The sequence below is a fragment of the Tamandua tetradactyla genome, chromosome 7, assembly GCF_023851605.1.
Source record: "Tamandua tetradactyla isolate mTamTet1 chromosome 7, mTamTet1.pri, whole genome shotgun sequence".
Taxonomy (NCBI): Eukaryota; Metazoa; Chordata; class Mammalia; order Pilosa; family Myrmecophagidae; genus Tamandua; species Tamandua tetradactyla.
In genome coordinates, this window is record NC_135333.1 from 156741264 (window position 1) to 156749792 (window position 8529).

At 36.9% G+C, this 8529-nt stretch overlaps 1 pseudogene; it reads right to left on the reverse strand.

The window, feature by feature from the left end:
- Positions 1-3684: 3684 nt before the first annotated feature.
- On the reverse strand, positions 3685-6654 carry LOC143690714 (protein BTG1 pseudogene; annotated as a pseudogene).
- Positions 6655-8529: the final 1875 nt, after the last annotated feature.

An 8529-nucleotide genomic window follows, 5' to 3' on the forward strand; every position in this document is an offset into this window, starting at 1 on the left:
CAAATTGCTCAGTACTAGTGTGTAGAAACAACATTGATTTTTGTATGTTTATCATTTACCCTGCCACTTTGATGAACTCATTTTTTTAGCACTAGTAGCTTTGTTACTAGTTCTCAGGACTTTCTATAGATAGAGTCATGTCATCTGAAAATAGTGAAAGTTTTATTTCTTCCTTTCCAATTTGGATTCCCTTTATTTCTTTTTCTTGCCAACTGCTCTAGATGGATCTTCTAGTACAATGTTGAATCCTTGTCTTGTTCCAGATCTTAGAGGGAAAGCTATCAGTCCCTCCCCATTGAGTTAGCCATGCATTTTTCATATATGCCCCTTATCATGTTAAGGAAGTTTCCTTATATTTCTTTCTTTTGAAGTGTTTCTATCATGAAATGATGATGGATTTAGTCAAATGCCTTTTCTGCATCAATTGAGGTGATCGTGTGTTATTTTCCCTTTCAATTTGTTAATGTAGTGTGCCAGGTTGAAAGTATTATGTACCCTAAAAAAGCCATGTTTTAATCTTGATTCAATCTTGACAGAGCAACTGCTTCTTTTAATCCTAATTCAATACTGTTGGTTGCAAACTTTCAATTAGATTATCTCCACAGGGATATGACATACCCAATTTGGGGTGTGACCATTTGATTAGATGGAAATATGATTCCACCCATTCCATGTGGGTCATGATTAGTTTACTTTTTCTTTAAAAAAAGGAAATATTTTGGAGAGACTCAGAAACAACAGAACAGACAGAAACTTCAGAGCAAAGCTGATGGGCAGAGAACAAAGATATGGATGGTTGGAGGTGTCTGGAGACAAGCAGACATCACCATGAGATGTTAAGCAAGTCAGAACTTGGAGAGGTCAAAGGAAGCCAAGAAATGAAAACCAGCCTCAGAAAAACAAAGAGACAAAACCCTACAGGAACAGAGGCTGAAAGCAATGGCATTTAGGAGCAAGAGACCAGCAGATCTCAGCCACGTGACTTCTCAGCTGACAGAAGTGTTCCTGACCCATCAGCCTTTCTTAAATTAAGATATCATTCCCTGCTGCCTTACTTTGGACATTTTCATGGGCTTAGAGCTGTAAAGTTGTAACTTTTAAAATTCTCCTTTTTAAAAGCCATTCCAGTACTGGTTTATCACATTCCAGCACCTGGTATCTAACGAATGTGGTATATTGCATTAAATAATTTTCTTATGTTGACCCACAGTTGCATACCTGAGGTAAAACCCACTTTGTCCTGGTGTATATTTATTTTAATGTGCCATTGGATTCAGTTTGCAATTACTTTGTTGAGAATATTTGTATTTATACATTAGAGTAATTGGCCTGCAAGTTTTATTTTCTTGCATTTTCTTTATTAGGCTTTGGTATTAGGATGATGTTGGCTTTATAGAAGGTGCTACACAGTATTCCATCCTTTTCTGTTTCTTAGAAGAGTTTGGTCCTAGGCTTTTCTTTGTTGGGAAGTTTTGATTTATGATTCAATCTTTTTACTTGTAATTGGTCTGTTGAGGTCTGCCATTCCTTATCAAGTCAGTGTAGGTTGTTCCTGTGTTTTTAGGAATTTGTCCATTTTAACTAAGTTGTTTAATTTGTGGCATACAGTTTTTCATAGTATTCTCTTATGATCCTTTTTATTTCTTTAGAATCAGAAGTATTGACCCCCATCTCATTTCTGATTCCTTTCATTTGCATATTCCTTTCATTTTTCTTTTCAGTTTATCTAAGTGTTTGTCAATAATATTGATCTCCTCAAATACCAAATTTTAATTTTGCCTTGTAATTCTCTGTGTTGTTTCTTTTCATTCTCAATTTCATTTATTTATGCTCGTCTTTGCTGCTTATTTCCTTCTTCCTGATTTGGGATTACTTTGCTTTTCTTTTTATAGTTCCTCCAAGTGTGCAGGTAGGTCTTTCATCTTAGCCTTTTCTTCTTTTTTAATGTAGGTGCTTAGGGCTATAAATTTCCATTTCAGCCCTGCTTTCTCTGTATCTCATAGGTTTTGATTTGTTGTAATCTCATTTTCATCCATATTAAACTATTTATTAACTTATCTAGCAATTTTTTCTTTGCCTTACTGATTCTTTAGAAATATGCTGTTTAACATCCAAATATTTGTGAATTTTCCAGTTGTACTTGTTATTGATTCTAGCTCCATTCCATTGTAGCTATAAAAGGTGCTTTGTATAATTTTAATCACTTTAAATTTATTGAGACTTGTTTTGTGATCCAACTTGTGATCACTCTTGAAGAATGAACCAGTGTACTTAAAAATAATTCATACCCTACTGTTTTAGGGTGCAGCAATCTGTATATGCCTGTTAGATCTAGTTTGTTTATCATATTATTCAAGTTATCTATTTCCATATTGATCCTATGTCCAGATGGTGAGAATAGTATACTGAAGTTTCCAACTATTATTGTAAAGACACCTATTTCTCCCTTCATTCTTGCCACCGTTTGCTTCTTGTATTTTGGGGCATCTGGTTAGGTGCATAAGTATTTATGATTGTTATTTCTTCCTCATGGATTGCCCCATTTAGTAACATAGGCTGTCCTTCTTTGTCTCTTATAACAGTTTTACATTTAAAGTCTATTTGTCTGATATTAATATAGCTAATCCAGCTTTTTTTTGGTTACTGTTTGTGTGGAATATCTTTTCCCAAGGTTTTAATTTCAACCTAATTGTATCTTTGGGTCTAAGGCAGGTCTTTTGTAGACAGCATATATAAATAATACTTTGTATCCACTCTGCCAATCTGTCTTTTTTTAATGCCAAGATAAGAAACAGTTTATTATAGAGAGAAGAAAAATATCTTATCCAAATCATAGAAATCTGCATAACTTTGCCACAGTCAATATATATGAACAATACAAATTTACCCCAGTTTATAATATACCAAATAATAGATGACTAACAAAATTCACAATATAGGTGGTGGTTTTTGGAAAAGATTTTTACTCAATTAAGTACAAGGAAAGTTACAAACTTCTTTCTAAAAATATGAAGTTTACTCAGTCTTAGAAGACTACAAGGTAGCAAATGTACAGAGAGCTGACTGGTGCTAGCATCATAGTTAAGACAGTGTCTTTTTGAGGGGTTGTTAAAAAGCCTGTTGCCATGGTAGATTCCAGTCACTTGATATTTTCAAAGCCAAAAACACAATACAGGTTGTGACCATTTCCCTAAGTCATGCTTAATAGTTTGTCTTATGTACATTTATACTATTTAAGTGCTAGGTAAAAGTCTTGTCATAAAATTTCCAGTACTACTATGTTTAAAATATTAAGTTTTCTTATTATATCAGGTAGGTTAATATTAACAATTTTCAAGTGTAATAGTGCAAATTTTCTCTACAAGAGCTACAGCAGAGAAAGATTCTTTGAACTACCAATTTGTATTAAAGGGATCAATACTAAAATCAGGGTATAATGTCTGGGAGAAAAACTGAACCCACCTAGGACTTCACTCCCTAGAAAATGAAGTGATAATTTATTTGGCCTCACAGGCTATTAAATCATTGAAATTTCCTGTCCAAACTATGACATTATCATTTATGAAATCATCAGAGTTATGACATGGTTTAAATTTCATAATCCATTCCCAAGAGGACCCCACCTAAAGAAAAAGTCAAATGTATCCCCATCCATTATAACATAATCCAGCCATAGACTATATCTTAACTTGATAGAGTCATTGTATTGTAGTTTTGGGAAGTGTTTGTCCTGCCTCAGAGAAGTTGCTCTTTGCAACTGAATCTGCTGTCTACCGTTTACATGTTGGTGCCACTTTGAATGCTACCTCCTGCTGGTGAGACTTCATACAGCACACACATGGAGCCACCTTCTCCAATTCTGTAGGACAATTCATAGGGGTCAACTCAAAGAGTTAGTTCACTTTAGAGAAGACTGAACAGATCCTGACTGCTCAGCTCAACCCACTGTGCTGCCTGTCCAATATAAGGATCTATTTGATGGTTGATGTGACTACAATGATGGGTTGGTTTGAGGCTATTATGTACTCCAGGAAAAGCCAGGTTCTTTATTCTAATCCAATCTCTTGGGGGGAGACCTACTGTTTAGGTGGAATTTTTGTGGTTAAGTTGTTTTCATAGAGATGTGATCCACCACATTGTAAGTGGGATGCTTTGATTAGGTTATTTCTGTTGAGAAGTGTTTCCACCCATTCAAAGTGGATCTTAGTTCACTAACTAGAGTCCTTTAAGAGGTAATCATTTTGGAAAACTCAGAGCTGACACAGATGAGATGTTTGGAGATACAGAAACAAAACACCCCCAGGGAAGCTGTTTGAAACCAGAAGCATGAAAGAAAGCCTGCAGATGTTTCTATGTTTCTTCCCATGTGACAGAACAACCCTGAATGTCATGGACATTTTCTTCAGAGTCAAGTTCTTCCTCTGGACGCCTTGGCTTGGACATTTTTATGGTCTTTGAACTGTAAACTTATAATTTAAGAAATAAATCCCTTTTGTAAAAACCAACCCATTTCTTGTATATTGCATTCTGACAGTTTTAGGAAACATAAACAGATTTTAGTACCAGGAGTGGGGTGCTGTAGATTGCAAATACCAAATATGTTGGAATGTCTTTTTAAATGCATAAAGGGAGGGTTCTGGAAGAATTGTGATATGCTTGATAGAAGAGGCCTGAATTATTTTGAACAGACTGTTGGTAGAAATATGGATTCTAAAGATACTTCTGATGAGGCCTTAGACACAAATGATGAATATGTTGCTATAAACTGGAAATAAGGTGTTCCTTGTTTTAATGTGGCAGAGAACTTCACAAAATTAAGTGCTGGTGTTGGATGGAAGGTAGGATTTGAGAATGATGAGCTGAGATATTTAACAGAAGAGATTTTATAACTAATCTGTGGAAAATGCAGTCTGACTTCTTGCATCATATAGTAAAATACAACAGGAAACAAATAAGTTGAGAACTGAACTCTTGGGTACAAAGAAATCAGAAATTGATGGTCTGTAAAATTCTGAGCTTCCAGAAAGGGAAATTCTAGAGAATAGTAAGGATTTAACCAAACATGGAACCAGTCAACAATTTTAGAAAAAGCCAGAATTGGAAATGGAACTATCCAGAAAGGATTTATAGAAGACCCTATTTTCTGATGGGTGTGATCCATGTGCACCACATGGAAAATGAATAAGTTTCTGGTGAGACCTGTATAAACAAAACCATTGTCAATATAGATGAAAAGGAAAAGAAAAAGAACAAATCAAAGAAAAAAATTACTTCAAAGGCAGAACCATGGAAACCAAGGTTTTAACCCATGCAATCTTGGGCCAGGAGAACAGATCCACCCATGCATATGGAAAAGATGAATGTCTTGGAGTCAGACTGTTGGTGGAACAGTGTTGTTGCATCAGGCCTTGGAGAAGGTGGAATATGTTCTTTGGTGACTGGGGAGAGCTGTGCTGCCACTGCATTGTTCTGGGAAGGTTATAATGTGCCCTGGAGATGACAGAGAACCTGGGTGCTGCCTTGATGTTTGGAGAGGGTGAAGCCAAGAAAAACTTGTCTACTCAAAGTTCCCCCAAGGTTGTAAGCCTCACCCCAACATTTAGAGAAAATAGGACCACTGTATAAGCCCTTGGAAAGGGTGGAGCTGCCATTCTTCCAAGCCCTGAGGATGATAAATGTCTCTCAGAATTTGAAATCTAACGGAGTTTACCCTGCAGGCTTTGGGAACTCTTTGGGTCCTGTGATTCCTGTTTTCCTTCAAATTTCTCCCTGTGGCTATGGGAATATTTATTCTATGACTATTGCTCCTTTATATATTGGTAGCAAATAACTTGTTCTGAGTTTTCACAGGTCCATGGCAAGAGGAGAATTTTGCCTTAGGAGAGATCATTCTTGTAATTGACTTTGATGAGATTTTGTACTGTTTATGACTAGGTATGGTATTTGTATTGTTATTGAAATGTTTTAAGGCTGTTGTGGTTTTGCGATGAAATGAATGCATTTTGTATGTGGAAGTAATACATTTTGGCAGACCCATTGTTCAGGTTGGATCTTTTTTATTGGGTGGAGATGTGTGTCCAGCCACAATTTAGTGAATTTTAATCCACTTACTGGAGTCCTTTTGGAAGGAAAATTTTTGGGAAAAGCTCAGAGCTGACACAGACAGATGTTTGGAGATGCAGAAAGAAAATGCCCTCAGGGAAGACATTTGAAACTAGAAGGTGGGAAAGAAAGCCAGCAGACATTGCCATGTGTCTTCCCATGTGGCAGAGAAAGCCCAAACACCATTGGCCATTTCTTCGAGTCAAGGTATCTTTCTCTGGATGCCTTAGTTTGCACATTTTTATGTCCTTAGAACTGTAAACATGTTACTTAATAATTTTCCTTTATAAAATTCAACCCATTTTTAGTATATTGCATTCCAGAAGATTTAGCAAACTAAAACAAATGGTAACCTGATCCTTTGCACAGCTTTTCCACCCTTGGGAACAAAGGATATTTATAATGTTCTTCTAGTTGCTCCTGCAGGCTCTGACTGCAGGAATGCATCTGTCATTTGCTCATGAGCCCTTTGGTGCAGGGAAATATAGAGATGAACACCGTGGTGGTGACCTCACCTATAATATTGGCAATATGGGTGTAGAATGGGTGCATATTTGCAGTGGGTGGGCATTGTCCAGGAAAGTCAGGGCTTGGTGGAACAGTCCCAATGGGAAGAGCAGCCACCCCAGTCTCCCTCACAGGGCAGAGGGCTGAGAGGAAGAGTGTACATGAGGGGTAGATGGCTACTTTTTTCTCCTTTCTTTTTAGTGATAAAAAGAGCAGGAGGCAGCAAGAGAGAAAGAGAAGCAGCAGCAGCCTTGTCACATCACTGTGACCTCTCCAGCCACCTCCACTTCCACCACTGCCAATCTATGTGTTTTGATTGGAGAATTTAATCCATTAACACTCAATGCTTATTTCTGTAAATGCAGTACTTACTTCAACCATTTTTTCCTTTGGTTTTATATGTCTTGTCTCTTTTTATGTCTCTCTTTATCCTTTTAGTTACTGTTACTGATAATCTTCATTTACACACTTTCTTCCAAGTCCTTCTCTTTTGTCTTTTCCTTTCAGCCTGAAGAACTTCCTTTAGTATTCCTCATAGGGTTGGTCTCTTGTAGACAAACTTTCAGTCTTCTATTTTTCTATGAATATTTTAAACTTCCCCCAACTTTTTTTGTGCATGTGTGTGCATAGTCTGGGAATCAAACCCAGGTCTCCCACATGGAAGGTGAGTATTCTACCACTGAACCACCCATGCACTCTCTCCTTCGCTTTTGAAGGACAGTTTTGTTGGATAAAGAATTCTCACCTAGCAATTTTTCTCTTTCAGTACCTTAAATATGTCAGACCACTGCCTTATCACCTCCATTTTCTTTGCTGAGAAATAATCACTTCATTTTATCGTTGTTCCTTTGTATGTGACAAATTGCTTTTACCTTACTGCTTTCAGGATTCTCTTGATCTTTGGCATTTGACATTCTGATTAGTATGTTCTCAGCATAGTAATATTAAGATTTATTTTGCGTTGGGTATATTGCGTTTCTTAAACATGCACATTTGTGTCTTTCGTAAGAGTTGGGAAATTTCAGACCCTTATTTCCTCAAATATTCTTTCTGCCTCTTTTCTCTTTTCTTCCTTTTCTGGGACTCACATAACATATGTTTCTGTGCTTCATCTGTCATTCAATTCATTGAGATCCTGCTCAATATTTTTCCATTTGCCTTTCTATCTGTTCTTCCATCTGTGAGATTTCAAATGTCTTATCTTTTACTTTGCTGATTCTTTCTTCTGCCTGTTCAAATCTGCTACCATATGCTTCTGGAGTTCTTTAATCCCTTCTATGTGATGTTCATTCCCATAAGTCCTTTTCAAATTTTCAAATTCTTCTTTATGCTCACCCTGTCTCTTCTTACTGTCTTTTATGTCTTTAACCCTGTTTTCCTTCATCTAGAATTGAATTAAGAGATTTGTTTGAACATCTTTGATTAGTTTTTCCAATTCTTTATCTCTTTTTAATTTTTAATGTGTTCCTTTGACTGGGACATATCTGCCTGTTTCTTAGTATGACTTGTAATTTTTTTATAGATTTTAGCATCTGGCTACCTTGGTAAGTTTACTCTGAAGGCAAGTTACTGTCTCTTGTCTAGGGTTTTGTTGATTAGCTTTGCACTAAGGCTCTTCTTTGACACTTGTTTCACGGTATTTCCCAGCCAAAATAGGGACAAGGAATAACAAAGGGGTTTCAGAGCGGTTCCAAAGGGCCCTGGAGAAAAGGTCAGGAAACACATCATAAAGTCTTTTTTTTTTTTTTTGGCTACCTAAGGCTGTGCTTTCCTGGACTGCCCGGAAGCCCTAAGAAGACAATCACGTTTGTTGTTGCTGTTGCTGTTGCTTTGGGTGCGTGGTCCAGGAATCAAATCCAGGTCTCCGCATGAAAGACATGCATTCTGCCCCTGAACCACCCATGCACCTGACAGTGTTTT